Below are 15,943 nucleotides of genomic sequence, written 5' to 3'. Positions count from 1 at the left end.
TTCAAGACAAACATTCCAACTTTCAAGATTCGGGGAGGAATTTGCGAAGAACCAACTGATAACGTTGTTAATTTGCGCATGCATTGTTTAGTACTAAAGGAATGATGCAAATCAGAGGACGACGCAAAAAGGATGATTTTTTGCAGGGCGCAATTTGTGATCCCAATGCCATTTTGGAGTGCTGAATTGCTTTAAAAATGAAAGTGTGGGTGAATGAGAGAATAAGACGCAGGAATTGTGTTGAAGTATTGTAAATGTACGGAGATGTTCAAAAAAATTAAATGGTAAATCAGTCGACTTTTGTGGTGTCTACCTTTGTTTTATTTCGTTTAACAAAAATATTTTTTGTTGTAGTTAACAATATTATGGCTGAATTCTCATTACAGTAATGTAAAAATATATTCTCATTATTGTCATACAAAAACTACAAAAAGATATGAAATTATACAGTATATACGTCCATTTAGTATTTGTTTTACTGTTTGTTTACATTTTATTTTAATAAATTAAATGTAAAAAACACAAAATAATGTGAATTTTGCAAAAAATAAAATAAATGTACTATTTGCAGTGAAAACAATGTCACAATTTAAAAAATCTTAAAACTTTTAAAACTTTTAAACTTGTCTTACTTTTAATTGGTACTTTCTGGTGAAATTATGCACATTTTGTCTTTTTTTTTTTAAATTTTTTAGGTAGAACTAGAGATGATAATGTGTCGTTAGATGTAGAGTTTACACAAACATTTAAATAAAAGTTTTTTTTTCTTTTGCACAAAAAAAAATCCTAGCACCTGATTTTTTTTTAATCTTTGTTGGACTTTTATTTTGATATCATGTTGTAAAGTCTTTTATTTTTAAAATGTTTTGCTTCCTTTTGTTGTTAATCAATTAGGGTTTTGCATTTTGCCCTCAGTTTTGCCTTGTTCTTTGTTGTGCGTTAAATGTGTGATTTCCAGCCGTTTTGGTAAGTTTTCTCTGAATTAAGTACTTTTGCTTTTGTTTACACTATATTGTAGGATTAGCTATCGTATTACTTGCTATTATTATGTTTTTTTTAATCTCAGTTGTAGCGCTCTAATGTCATTCTTGCTTGTGTTTTAATGCACTACACCAGGTTTGACTTTATTGTTGTCATATTTCATTGGTTCCTCTCATTATTGACTGCAAACCATGATTGTGTTGTCTTGATGTACTGCGTTTAAATTGAATGAGATTTTGTATTTTTCATCCTTTGAATTTTTAAATTATCATTAGCATTAGCTAATTATTTGACTTTAAACCAGTACTGCTATCATGGGCGGTGCATTGAAACACATCAACACAGGGTATGGCCAATCAGGGCACAGAGAATTCTTTGAGTGGGTGGAGTCTGGAACACTAATGGAACATGAGCAGTGATTTCATTAACCCAGGACAGATTTAATTAACCCTGGACTGATTTTATTAGCTAAACGGTATTAAAGACATGGGAAGGGGGTCTTTTTCACTCTCTCTGCCAATCATAGCCATCATCAGCCTCTGTTCTCTGAAGAAAAACCCTTTCAGATAAGTTTATTCAGTTTATGAATGGCTGCCATCATGGTTTGATACGGTACGGTTTGACAGAGAAAGAAAGAGCAGTTATGGCACAACATAGTGCTTATAACAGAATAACAAAAATGTGAGATTAAGTGTTTCCACTGTAAAATGTTGGTTGTTTACCTCAGGAAGTTACACAAACAATCTTGATATAAAAAAAAAATGTTTCAGGTATTGTTTAAAAAATAACTTGTGTGTGTATAATAGGGCTTAATATTGATTTATTTTCATCTTTATTTTTGAGAAATGTTGGTTGTTTACCTCGGGAGGTATTACTAAATAACTTTTTTTTTTAGCATTTATTTTAAATAATAATTAATTTCAATTATTATTTTTCAAAAAAATTCCTTTATATTTGTTATTTTATATTTTGAATTATATTTTATATTTAATTTTAAATATTTATTTTAAAAAGCAAAAATATAAATATAAAATATCTTTATTTGTTTAAATATCTTAATTCTTTATCATTTATTTGAACTAATTTAAAAAAAATATTAAAATGTCTATATATTGTTATTTTTACGTTTATTTTAAAAAGTAAAACACGTAAATATAAAAGATCTTTTAAATTTAAATAAATTATATATATTTTGAATTATTTCAAATAATTTTAATATTTCAATTATTTTTAGAATAGCTGTTGTAATTATTGTATTGTAATTGTATATAATTTTTATATTTTCATATATATGTGTGTGTGTGTATGTGTGTGTGTGTACGTACAATTGTAATAAATTATTTAAATAATTAAATAAAGAATTATTTTTATCACTTACATTTAAAATTCTATAACCATCTTATTGCTTTAAAGAAAATAAATTGACACTGCTTTGTACCCTATGCATAGAAATCGCCCCATACCTCTCATTAACAAACATAATCATCATGTTTAAGCTCTTTAATTAACAAACACAATCATCTTGTTTAACCTTTTGTTTTTGCAAATATGGATCTGAATCATCTACATCTTTCTCAGCTGTGAGCACTTCCCTCCAGACAGCAGAATATGTTATGTGTTAAAGGGTTAAATACGGTTTTAATTGTGATGCTAATGTGCTCTGAGATGGGAGAGATTATTACGCCCTCAGGGACGGAGAGATGGAGGAATGGAGGAGAAGAGCCGAGCGAGCTGAGGTGGGAGGGATCCGGTCGGGGTATTTTAATGAGTGCACCTGAAATAAACAAAGAGATATCAGATTTGTCCAGTGACATGCTTGCAATATCCCCTTATGCCAACAATGACAGCAACTCTCTGGGAGTGTTCGGACTCGGACTGGTGAATCCCATATTATCGGGCAGGAGCCAACCGGGATGCCATGTGGGCTCAAATCCGAGCTGTCGCAGGGTCTTATCAGCCCCCGCCAGCCGCTAATCAATAATCTGATAGCGTCTCTGACATGATTGCATCTAAATTGGAGACATCTCCCTCTCTTTTTCTGAGACAAACACTGTGTTTTTGAATTTTGATGTCTGCAATAGGGGATTTTTGGGTTTAACCTTCTGTTTGTTTTATGGTTTTTGGCAGTATTGTTGCAAATCCTCGGAGCCAAGGAAAACGGGATGGATTAGGAGCGAATTCTGGCTCGCTGTGGTCCAGATGTGTTTGGGAATGGTTGGTCGGGGAGCCTCTGCAAGATGTTGGGCAATTTTGGAGAAAATTAGAAATAAGCAAGAGGGTTTGTTGACCTCATTTTTGTGGATGTTGAGTTCCACCCTGATACAGACACATTTTTTGTGGTCGGCTCAGCAGAAGAAATCCCAATGTTTCATTTTCACCCCGTTAGTTCACTGCTGAGCTATTAGCTTGCCGTTAAAAGAGGGAATTTGGAGATAAAAAACGGAGGGATTTAAGCTATAGGCTATTTTAAATTCTACAATCTTAAGGGTTCTGTACCTCTGAAAACCTTTGGGAACAGGCCTGAATTTGTCTTTGCATGTCAAATGCTGCCTTTTTCCATTGCTGGAGTGCAGATTGTGGTGCCAGATTCTGATGGAGTTGGTTCTGGGCTGGAAAAATCACTTCTGTTCTCCTAAAACCTGCTGGTCTTAATCCAGAGGCTGGTATGTTAGAGGTGGGATTATGTCCAAACCAAGTCTACAGAACAGAAGTTAGAAAACCTTAACAACTGCATAGCAACATACTAAAACCATTCTGAAAACTGTAAAAACTGCATAGCGACTTATTAAAACTACTTCAAAAACCTTAACAACCCCACAGCAATGCAGTAAAACCACTCCAAAGAAACTTAACCAAATAGCAATGCACTAAAACCACTCAGAACACCTTAGCAACCTTAGTCACATAGCAACATGTGAAAACCTTAACAACTGCAGAGCAACATACTAAATCCACTCTGAAAACCTTAACAACTGCATAGCAATATACTAAAAACAGAAAAATGTATTATTAACCATTCAGCCAAATTTGAATGATAAAAAAAATCAGCTAAGTACATAAAATAAGTTATCGAAATCTTGAAAAAAATGGGTGGTATCCTCTGCTCTCAAACGCTGGCGGCGTGTCCGCTGTCTGCGCTGAAACCTCGCCCACTCGCGGGAAAGCTGCCGCCTCTTAACTGCCTGAATGGATGCTCATAGCAGCTTAATTGGATTTACAAAGCCATACATATTTGCCCATACATATTTGCTCCGGTGCGTCATCGACAGTTATTATAGTGTTAGGGGAGGGGCCATGATCGGTGGGTCCAGTGCGTCATCGAGCCACCGTTTTAGCCCCGCCCAAAAAATCCTGAACACAGAATTGGTGAAAAACTGTTTAATGGTCTAACTCCACTATTCAGTACTACAGAATTCACAGTATTTGTAATGTGTTTCAGCAATACATTTGTAACATTTATAATGCGTTTAGAAACAATTCTCAGAATTGACTTTACAGGGACTTTAACAACCACACAGCAACACACTAAAACCACTCAAAAACCTTAACAACCACTTAGAAACAGGCTAAAACCAATCTGAAAACCTCAACAACCGCATAGCAAAACACTAAAACCATTCTGAAAACCTTAAAGGGGTGGTTCATTGGGATTTCACTTTTTTAACGTTAGTGTGTAATGTTGCTGTTTGAGCATAAACAATATCTGCAAAGTTACGAAGCTGAAAGTTCAATGCAAACGGAGATATCGTCTTTTACAATTCTGGCAGTTTAATGCCTACAAAAACGGCTGGTAGGGACTACAACAAGTTACTTCCTGGGTTCGTGACATCATGACCCAGATAAACCCATGGACGCGCATGCGGTTGCTGTACTGTATTAAAGCTTTAATCAGGATAAAACCGTATATTAAAAGCTAACAAGCAGCAGCATTTACAACAGTGTATCTAAAAGTATGAGACAACAACAATTAAGGCCTACCATTAAAAGCCGTGCTTGCACAGGTTCTGCACGATCCTCTTCAATAATATCCTCTGCTTCTCAATCGGGCTCAAACTGATAAGCGATATTAACGACGCCGTTGTTTACAATACAACCGGAGCACATGCCGCTGAGGTGAGGGGCGGGACGATTAGACGCGCACTAGAGGCGGTTTAGCCAATCACAACACACAGGGCTAGCTAACCAATCAGAGCCCATCGCCCATTTCTGAGGGAGGGGCTTCATAAAAACAGGAAAAGATCAGCCCATTTCTCAGAGAAGGGACAGAGCGGTGTGGAATAAAGGTAAATTATGTGAAAAATAATGCGTTTTTTTTTTTTTTAAACGAAGCATTAACACATGTTAGACTGCACCCCATAAACACAATCAAGCCTAGAAAAAACCCAGTGCACCCCTTTAACAACCACTTAGCAACACACTAATACAACTCCGTTAACCTTAAGAATCGCATAGCGATGCACTAAAACCATTCCAAAAACCTCAATTACATAGATACAGACTAAAACCATTATGAAAACCCTAATAAGCTCTTAACGACACACTAAAACCACTCCAAAAACCTTAACAACTGCATAGCAACAGACTAAAACCACTCCAAAAACCTTAACAACCAGTTAGAAGCAGGCTAAAACCATTCTGAAAACCTTACCAACCATTTAGCAACAGAATAAAACCACTCCAAAAACCCTAATAACCACTTAGCAACAGACTAAAACCACTCCGAAAACCTTAACCACTTAGAAACAGACTAAAACCATTATAAAAACCCTAACAACTGCATAGCGACACACTAAAACCACTCCGAAAACCTTAACCGCATAGCGACACACTAAAACCACTCCGAAAACCTTAACCGCATAGCAACGCACTAAAACCGTTCCGATAACCTTAACAACCGCATAGCGATGCACTAAAACTACTCTGAAAACCTTAACAACCACATAGCAACCCACTAAAATACTCCAAAAAACTTAACTGCATAGCGACACTAAAACCATTCCGAAAACCCTAACAACCAAATAGCTACACTCTAAAACCACTTTGAATACCTTAACAACTGTAAAGCTACTTAGAAATACTTGGCAAACACATTGCAATGTGCTACACCACTCAGATGGCCATAGCAACTTCATAGTAACAAACTAGACACAAAGCAACAAACCGCACAGCAACACGCGAAAATCAATCTGAAAATCTTAAGAACTGCACAGCAACATGTCACATGTTAAAGCTGCTTAGAAATACTTGGCAACCACACAGCAACATGCTACACCACTCAGTTGACCATAACAACCGGATAGCAACATGCTAGAGCCACTCCGTTCACCCTAGCAACTGCATAGTAACATGCAAAAACCACTCAGAACACTTTAACAACCGCATAGCAACACAGTAGAGGTTTGAAAGGTTTTAAAAAGTTTTGTTTGACAGCCTCAGCTGTATTGTTTGTCACATGATGGCTCAAGTGGGCAGTTCTTGGCCAGCAGAAGCTGCATTGTGATGGTCTGATGTCCGAGACTCTAGACAGCTGTGCTTCTCCAGTCCAGCGCAGGACAGACTGATGCAGGGCTCATCATAATGCAGCTACACTCAGGAAACGGCTTTAATGATGCTGTTTTCAAACACATGTTCTCAAATCTATTCCTCGTTTCCTGAGAGACACAGGATGAAACCGTCGTTAAGGTACCGACGGACACTATTTTAATCCATTTATCAGTTTAAAAAGAAGCACAGTCGGAGTCCAGAGGCCATGACAACAAATTGGAAACATCAGTTGGCGATAAACAATGTTTGTCTTTATTTCTACTGGAAGTTTCAGGCAGCTTTAGTGTTTCATAATCCAAAAGGGAGAAACCATTAAAAACAATTTGTGTCTGTGGCTTCCTGTGTTATGGGTGTACAGACTTATTACACCACGAGATACTAAAAGTTTGTCAGCTGTGTTTTGTCAGAAGTGTTGCTTTGATGTAAAAGTGTCAAAACCCATGCAAATTTCCTGCGATAATGTTTAGATGAGCAGATTCTACCAAATAATAGTGACGAATCGATCTTCTAAACCAACTCTTTTTAGTGATTCATTCAGACTTATTCTCAAATAATTTTTTTTACTGTATAGATTATTTAAGTGTATAGATTACACTAAAAATAGAACATTAAAACCAATTAGAAAACGTTGACAACTGCATAGCAACATACCAAAACCACTTCAAAGACCTTAGCAACCACATAGCAACATACTAAAACCACTCCAAAATCCTTAGCAACCGCATAGAAACATACTAAAATCACTCCATAAACCTTAGCAACTGCATAGCGACATAATAAAAACACTCCAAAAACCTTAACAACCGCATAGCAACATACTAAAATCACTCTGTTGCTATGCGGTTGTTAAGGTTTTCAATCTAAATCCACTCAAACCTTAAAAACTGCATGGCAACATACTAAAATCACTCCGTAAACCTTAGCAACCGCATAGCAACACTCTAAAATGAGTCAGAAACACTTGAGCTGCATAGTGACACACTAAAACCACTCCAAAAACCATAACAACTGCAAATCAACACACTTAAATCACTCTGAAAACATTAACAACAACATAGCAACACACTTAAATCACTCTGAAAACCTTAGTAACAGCATATAACATTAAATCCACTCCAAAAACCTTATCAACTGCATAGCAACATTAGTTTAATTATTTGAACCAGTTCATTTAAGTGACTCACCCAAATGAACTGATTCACTAAAATGACTCCGACTCGGCATATAAAACTGCATTTGCTAGTTATACAACAAACATTTTGGACCGGCTGCATGGATGTGAACTTGCCACTGCAATTTCTAAGTGTTTTATGAAGGTTATGCTAACGTTGTACCACAGTAGTACTTCTACTGGTGCCTGCGGCGATTTATGACGTCGAAGGAGGTGATTCTTTGACCCTCATGACCCCTGAGACTCACACACTCAGGCTTCAAGCCACCTAGAGCACATGTGCCTCTGCCTGATATAGAAACGGTATTGAATTATAAGCCTGGAACATCGAATATTCTTCCTTATTGTTCTCTATCTATGGGGGTAGAATTGTTGCATTATTCCAAATAAATAGATTATGATCCACAAATAAATGTAAAGAGATTTACAAAAAAATTAACACATTGACAAATAAATAGAATGAGAGCCACAAATAAATCTCAGAGTTTCACAAACATTATCCAAATAAATAGATTATGATCCACAAATAAATGTAAAGAGATTTACAAAAAAATTAACACATTGACAAATAAATAGAATGAGAGCCACAAATAAATCTCAGAGTTTCACAAGCATTAATTAAATTCACAAATAAATAAAATGAGATTTGCAAATTAAAAACATATTCACAAATACATTTTTATGTCACAAATACAACTTTGCTTGCCATTCATTTGTGAATCGCGTCCTGTACATTTGTAGATCATTGCACGCATTTGTGGATATAGCTCGCTGTGCATTTGTGGATTTTGAAACATTTCCAGTGTCAAGACGCTGACAATCCACAAATGTGTGGACTCCACCCACCGTCTACTAAAGCCAATCAGATAGCAGCCACACTTCACTGACCAATCATAGCACGTTCTCGCTATAACCAATCACGTTTTGCTTTACAATCAGGGCGTTCTTGCTGAAATATCTTCATTCATAATATGCGTTGGCTCAAATAGGAAATATAAGGGCCATAAAAATTGATACAGTAAAAGATGTTATTGGATTTCGTTAGACCATTAGACTGTGTATCAAGCCAACCCACAGTATATTTTACATGCCTTTGAAAATGCCAGAGAAACAGCGCTTTAAATCACTGCTATGGGAACAATCCTATACTGGATACAAACGCGTTATGGAAGCGTCATTCAAGATGGAAAGAAAAGCGTCAATAAGTAACTGACTAATAAATTACTGGATTCAACCTCATGATAAAAATGTGTGTTTGTGTAATCGGTTAAATTGCCGTTACACAACAGCCAACATAGCGTTTTCCAGTTTTTCAGTGAAGCAGTTTATGAATATGAGCAGCTTTGTGGATCTAACGATGTATATAGCATTATAAATAAATGTCCTTCATCGTGTGTCGCGCCTGTGTCACTGATCCTGATGGAAATATAAAGAAGCCATTTTGCAGGGGTGCAAAATTAATCTGCTCCCGCCCTGATTGTAAAGCAAAACGTGATTGGTTATAGCGAGAACGTGCTACGATTGGTCAGCGAAGTGTGGCTGTTATCTGATTGGCTTGAGTAGACGGTGGGTGGAGTTCATACATTTGTGGATTGGTGTGCGTCTTGACGCTAGAATTGTCTCAAAATCCACAAATACGCACAGCGATCCACAAATAAATGCCAGGCAAAGTTGTGTTTGTAGAATAAAAATATATTTGTGAATATATTTTTTATTTGCAAGTCTAATTTTTTTTTATATTTGTGAATTTAATTCATGTTTGTGAAACTCTAAGATTTATTTGTGGATCTCATTCTATTTATTTTGTGAATATGTTTGGTTTTTGTTAGTCGCTTTACATTTATTTGTGGATCATAATCTATTTATATGGAATAATGCAACAATTCTACCCCCATATCTGTCTTCTCTAGATTTAGGATTAATTTCTGCTCTTCTCTGGCCAGGTTTCTCTCATTCATGCATCTCAAACGACCAAATCGAGGAGTAAGTGTGTGTCTGTGTGCCCTTTCTTCATTGTATTCCAGTCTTTTTCTGTACATGTCTGCCCTAGATTCCCAGCTAGATCTTCTAATATGCAGTGAAACGTGAATTGTAGATACAGTGGCCCTAAAATGTGTTTGGACAGATTTAAAATTTAATTAAAAAATGTAAAATGTATGCAAAAATGCATAAATGTCATTGCAAAATATCAAACCGAGTGGCATTTATTTGAATTTTGAAGAAATTCAATTCACTTTCTGCCACTGATTGACGTTTAGTTTTATTTAATCAGTAAACGTGCAATTTGACTCTGTTGAGTGTGAATATTTTGTCCTTCCTTTGAACTTTAAGTATTTGTGATGTATTGTCTGATCGTAGACAAATTCATCTTCATCTTCTGCTGCTGACAGCCACTTCAGATGAATCGGAGAAAACGCCTCGGTTGCATTAATAATTAATCAAAGAAATGTGTGTAAGTGTGCTGTGTGTGTATTTTTAGCATAACGATAAACTAAAAAAAATACCATGGTTTTACCATGCTTTTATAGTATGTACCATAATAAAACCATGTTTTTGGACACACATAGTGGTATTAAACTTGTACCATTGTATATATCAAAATATCGTTGTATTAACATCTAGTGGCTTAATTTTACCATGGTAAAACCGTAGTACTTTTTGTAAGAGGTCTTAAAAAGCATCCAGTGTTTCTTGTTCATGTTCAACGGGAAGTGAGCAAATCCAAACACGGATACAGTGCTTCCCTTCAGCTGAATTGCACAGGATGCAGGAAGTCATCTGATGAGGTCACTGTCAGTGTCAGTGATATCCTGTCACTGATGTAACCTCAGGTGTTGTATATTTCCGATAGGAAAACTATAAGTGGGAGAATAAAAACAAGGATTTGTGAGGTCTTAATTTACAAGAATCTTAATGATGGGAAGTTACACTGAAACTAAGAAATTTAGAAACAAGCTACTTTAAATTTTAATCTTTAAACTTTAAACTAATAATTTAAATGAATGTATAAATTTAATTAGAAAAAAACCACTGAAAATTGTAAATAAAGATTATTGGATTACGTTTTACAAGAAAATAGTACTGTTTTAGTCTTACTACTTTAAAATTTCATGTTTAATTCAATGCGTTCCTTGCGATTTCTTTGTAATTATTTGCTCAGCAAAAAGTAAATTGTAGAATTGGTTGTGATTGCATCCCATTGCTCAGCAGTTTCGCGCTCTGTGGGAGGAAGTCTGTTTTCAATCGCAAACCACAAAATCTCAGCATACAACTCTTCTGGTTTATTAGAGATTGATACATCAGCCAGGCCAGTAAATCTGGGTTTTGCACTAACCACAAGATAACCTGCCAATAACCTCGAAACGGCCAAATATCGTCCGATTAATCGCCTGGCTGATATATCTATCGCTAATAACCCCGCAGAAATGTTGTGGTTTGTTTACTTCTCTGCGATTAAAAACAGGCTTTTCTAGCTGAATGGAAGAAGACAATGGAAAATATACTTATTTCTTTCTCAGCTGGGGATATGTGTGTGTGCGTACGTGTGTGTGTGTGTATGAGGAAGCGACCATCCATTTCACGACCCCACCAGACGGAAAAACACACTCATACCAGGTTGTCAAGGAAACAAACTTGTCACATCTTCATTACTTTTAATTGTTTTTCTTCTTGATGGGCTGTTTGTGTTATGATTTAATGTTTCAATTTTCAATAATCAAAACCAGCAGGCACAGTTACAACACACAAATGTACAAGCTGTTTTATTCTGGGTTTTGCAGTCCAGTTGGACTCTTCTTTGTGTATGTGTATGTGTATGTGTATGTGTATGTGTATGTGTATATGTGTGTGTGTGTGTGTGTGTGTGCGCGCGCGCGTGTGTGTGTGCGTGTGTGTGTGTGCGCGTGTGTGTGTGTGCGCACGTATCTTTTATTTGGATGCGTTTATTGGGCTTCACCTCGTCTTGCCAATATTTTGACCTAAAACTTTGGCCTTGGTCAGTTCTGATGAAGTCATGAAGTTACACCCCGTCTTTACAGACATGTGCTGGCTCTTTTCACGACATATCGAATTGTTTGCTTTGCATCTTTTCCGCAGGTTTCCGAGAAACTCAACTTTAAAACATATTTTTTCTGCAACCCCAGAAATTCAGTCTTTACTTGTAGGACTGCTCTGAGAAACATCAAGAAATATGTGTCAAATATGTTTAATTCCCTGAAATAGCTACATGTGTGTGGAAAATGCAGGAGTTATTTCTGGTAACTGATTGATTTAGAACATCTTGCGACAAGAAACTTGGATGCCAGCTTAACTCATACATTTTTGACTATTTTGACAATAGGTAAATTAGTGACATCAGATGTATTAACTAAAGATCGAGTGTTTTTGTTTTTATGGGATTTATTTGTTATTGCTTTTTTAATACAATAATATTCAAAGTTAATACTACTGTTGTTTTTATTTACCATTATATTTATTGCAGTTTTTGGGGATCTAAATGGTCAAGTTTATTTTTATTTTGAAGTAACATGATAATAATTGAAATCAATTACCAATTTATTATTTTAAAAAAAGAAAAGAAAAGAATTGCCCAACGGGTGTCCCGAGTTCCAGTGCCGGCTTGCGGACCTTTCCCAATCCCGTCCCTCCACTTCGCTTTCTGTCCACTTACTGTCCTATCGAAATAAAGGCATAAAAAGCCAAAAACAAAATTTTAAATAAATAAATAAATCACTTTTTGACCAATATATAGGTTTATTTAAAACTGCTTAATGTTTTACAGTGTAGTTAATGTTGTAATAAAATTGTTGGCGCCGATAGCCTAGTGTGGGACATATAACGCCGTTGAATTGACCTTTCCCGACCCATATATATATATCTCGAAGTACCGATATTAAAGAACCGATTATGTTGAAATTTTGGGGTAAAATGGCCATTGACGGCTATTCTTTACAGTATGAAAAATTTTATGTAAATATGATCGTCATACCTGTTAATAACCAAACTTTTTACACTCAACAGGGTAATTCACAGAGGAGTTTATCTGGATTTAGACGCAGCAGTGTGAACATGTCCAGAGAGTTGTTACATCTGCGAAAATTCAGCGTTAAGAGATCCTACAATCGCACAGGTAATCTAGAAACAATTACTCAAATTGGTGAGTCATTGTTTCAATCTTAACGTGAAATTTCCTGAAAAGAGCAGGAATGTTGATGACTTCTGGGTAGATCTAAAGGAAATGGAGGCTTTCCTTCGTGTGAGGGGTGTTGGAGTAGCCAAACCCTCGGCTCAATTTTTCCGACACCTCATAAAGCGTGAGCTATGCATGTGCGTGAGGGCTGAAATGATTCACGGCACCATGGAAACACAACTCACGGCTTCCTGCCGCACATATGGAAACGGTAAGGTCTGCCTGTGATCTCATATCAAAAACACCGTTAGGACTCTGAAGTTCAACCTGCTCTCTAGAGGACACATTCATCTCAGGAACTTCTTAAAGGTGTAGTTCACCTCTCACCCTCATGACGCTCCAAACCTGTGAGACTGACTTTCTTTTGAGGAGAAAAAGAGAATTTTTGAAGAACACTGTTGTTCATGCTGTTCCTTTTATACAACAGAAGCATATTGTGGTTGTCAAGCTTGAAAAATGAATATCTGAATGAAAACAGTTGTAGAATCAATTTTCACTCAGAAATTGCTAGCAAATTTCACAATTACACAGAAATGGCAAGTCACACATTGAATTGAATGTGAAATTTTGAAGTAGAAATACTGCAATTGTATATTCTTGTAAAACATAATCTTTTCTATTTTCAACTTTACAAAAAGCTTTAATCATATTTGTATATCTTAAACTAATTTTAATCATGTTTAATGGGCTGTCTTTTTAATGTGAAAACCTAACATTGATTTATATCAAATATTTAATTTAATCATATTTGTACTTTTAAAATACATTTACAGTATTAATCTTTAATGGGCTGTCTTTACTATTAAAACAATGTACATAATAATATACATATTTAATTAATCCTATTTGTGCATATAAAACCCTTAGTAGACGGTTTTTATTATTAAAATGTAATATTTAATAATATCAAATATTTAATGAATTATATTTGTACTAAATTTAATCATCTGTAATGATTACATTTTAATCATTACCCCCCAATATTTTCCTTGTTCTTGTTTTATTTGTCAAGTTTTATTTTGAAGTCATTTCATGACTTTTATTTTGAAAGGTCTGTATCTTTTGGCACTGTTTTTGATTCAGTTTTTTTTTTTTTTGAATCACTGATATTTTTTTCAAGGATCTCAGCCAATCAGTGTTGTAATGGTGCATTTTTTTCAGAGAAACTAGTCACAAACTAGTTACGACTCAAAATTGGTAATGTAACAGGAATAAAAACATAATAACCAATAATATTACGGCTTACTTTTTACAGTCCAAACAAAATCCACTGGATGAAGGCAAGTCTATTATTTATATCATTTAGAAATATGCCACATTACGCAAGTTGCGAATACCATCATCCTAAACTAATGAATAATACAACTCTTGTGTTTTCACTTCCAGTACTTCAACACCCATGAGTGAAAGACAGGATTTGTTATTCATGAGAAATATTTACTGTATCTTTGTTTACAGACAAACAGTGTTTTTCCGGGTTGATTGCTAGCGGTTTGACGCTCGGTGGGTTTTATCCTGAGCACTTCTTGGCCCTGACGGACAGAACGAGGAGAGAGCGAGAGGTTTTTGGCTTATGATTTTCCATAAGCCTTTCCCTGTCACCACTGCATTATACAATCCAACCCACAAGCTGCGGCTCAGCACTGCTGACAAGCACCTCAGCTTTAGAAGATGAAAGAACCAAATATTGCAATTCTCCCCCTCCCCCCTGTCAGTATCATAAAAGCATTGGGCCGATATTACCATGCTGATGTGACTCCACATAATCCGTGTGTCAGCAGTTCAGCCTCATCCAGAGCGCAAAGAAAACAAGGATGTGCCAGATTGGTTAAATGGCAAACAACTGCATCAGTGAGGGAATGAAATCAACAGCGCTGGCAGCGAAGATAGTTTGCGTTATTGTGGTGTCGTAGTTCGTAAACCTGGATTACTTTTTTTTTGCTCCATTTACGTTTGTTTTATTTTATACATATTGCAGACATGAAACATTTTCAATAAAAGGTATTTTTAAGTGTAAAAATAATAATGTATGAAATAATGTGGGCGGGGCTTATTTTTATAGATTGGATTTGATTGGATCATGACAATCGGTACACTTATTATTGGATAATAGGCTATTATTTTTCCCCGCTCGCATGGCTTCAGGAGAAAAGAAAAGCCATTTTACAGGTTGAATACATTACATTTTGATCAAGTTGATGAAAAGATTTGTCCTGTAGAATAAAGTTCTCTGAAAAAAGAAAATAAATTGCATAAGATGTTGATGGACATCTATTAAGAAAGTAATTGGGCTTAATTTTGAGTTCATGTTATTTTAAATCTACATGTAAAACCAAGATACGTGTATTTAACTTTTTTTTTAATGCAACTTTTTCTTATTGAAAATGCATTTTCTGTTAAATGATGGAGGGCAAGACTTGATTTTGTTTTGATTGGATTAGACTGTGAAAAGCAGGCTGCAGAAATAAATATTATTTTAGCCCACTCGCATGGTCTTGGCAGAAAAAAGGTCATTTTAGATGTGAAGAGCATTATATTTAGTTAAAAGCTGAAGACAATAAACTTCTTTTTTCTTAAGGTGCACTAATGGATTTGGCATAATAAAACCAGGGACCGGTATTAAGAAAGTAAATGGTCTCAATTTTGAATTGTTTAATTTTATATAAACGTATGAATACAATTAGTGAAAAGCTGGTTGGGTATTGGATAATATTATTTTTCACTTCTTATTTTTTAATAATTTTTTATAACATTATTGTATATGTAACTATAAATATATTTAAATGATATTTTCCTAAACTTTTTTTTCCTTAGACTGACATGCACTGATGAATTTAGCATAATAAAAACAGGGACATTTAGTGAATAGTCAATAATTTATAAATTAATTTTGATTTCACGCCATATTTAATAGATATTTAAGAACAGACACATTTCAGATATATTTGATTTTAATGCAGCTTTTTTTTTTTTTAATAATGCAAGAAGGGACTTGATTGAAAAAATAAATTATATATATATATATATATATATATATATATTTAAAATAAAAACTATTT

The 15,943-nt window shown here is 35.2% G+C and overlaps 1 long non-coding RNA gene across 1 annotated transcript in view; it reads left to right on the top strand.

Moving 5' to 3' along the window:
* Positions 1 to 896: 896 nt before the first annotated feature.
* Positions 897 to 15,943, top strand: part of LOC107687895 (uncharacterized) — a 39,327-nt gene continuing 24,280 nt past the window's right edge. Inside the window, exons 1-2 of the long non-coding RNA XR_001634180.1 lie at positions 897 to 966; positions 12,716 to 12,824. This is a non-coding gene — a long non-coding RNA (uncharacterized LOC107687895). The remainder of the gene's footprint in view (positions 967 to 12,715; positions 12,825 to 15,943) is intronic.

The sequence above is a fragment of the Sinocyclocheilus anshuiensis genome, unplaced genomic scaffold (genome assembly GCF_001515605.1).
Source record: "Sinocyclocheilus anshuiensis isolate Anshui unplaced genomic scaffold, SAMN03320099.WGS_v1.1 scaffold273, whole genome shotgun sequence".
Classification (NCBI taxonomy): Eukaryota; Metazoa; Chordata; class Actinopteri; order Cypriniformes; family Cyprinidae; genus Sinocyclocheilus; species Sinocyclocheilus anshuiensis.
This window is presented reverse-complemented; position numbering and strand designations above follow the sequence as displayed.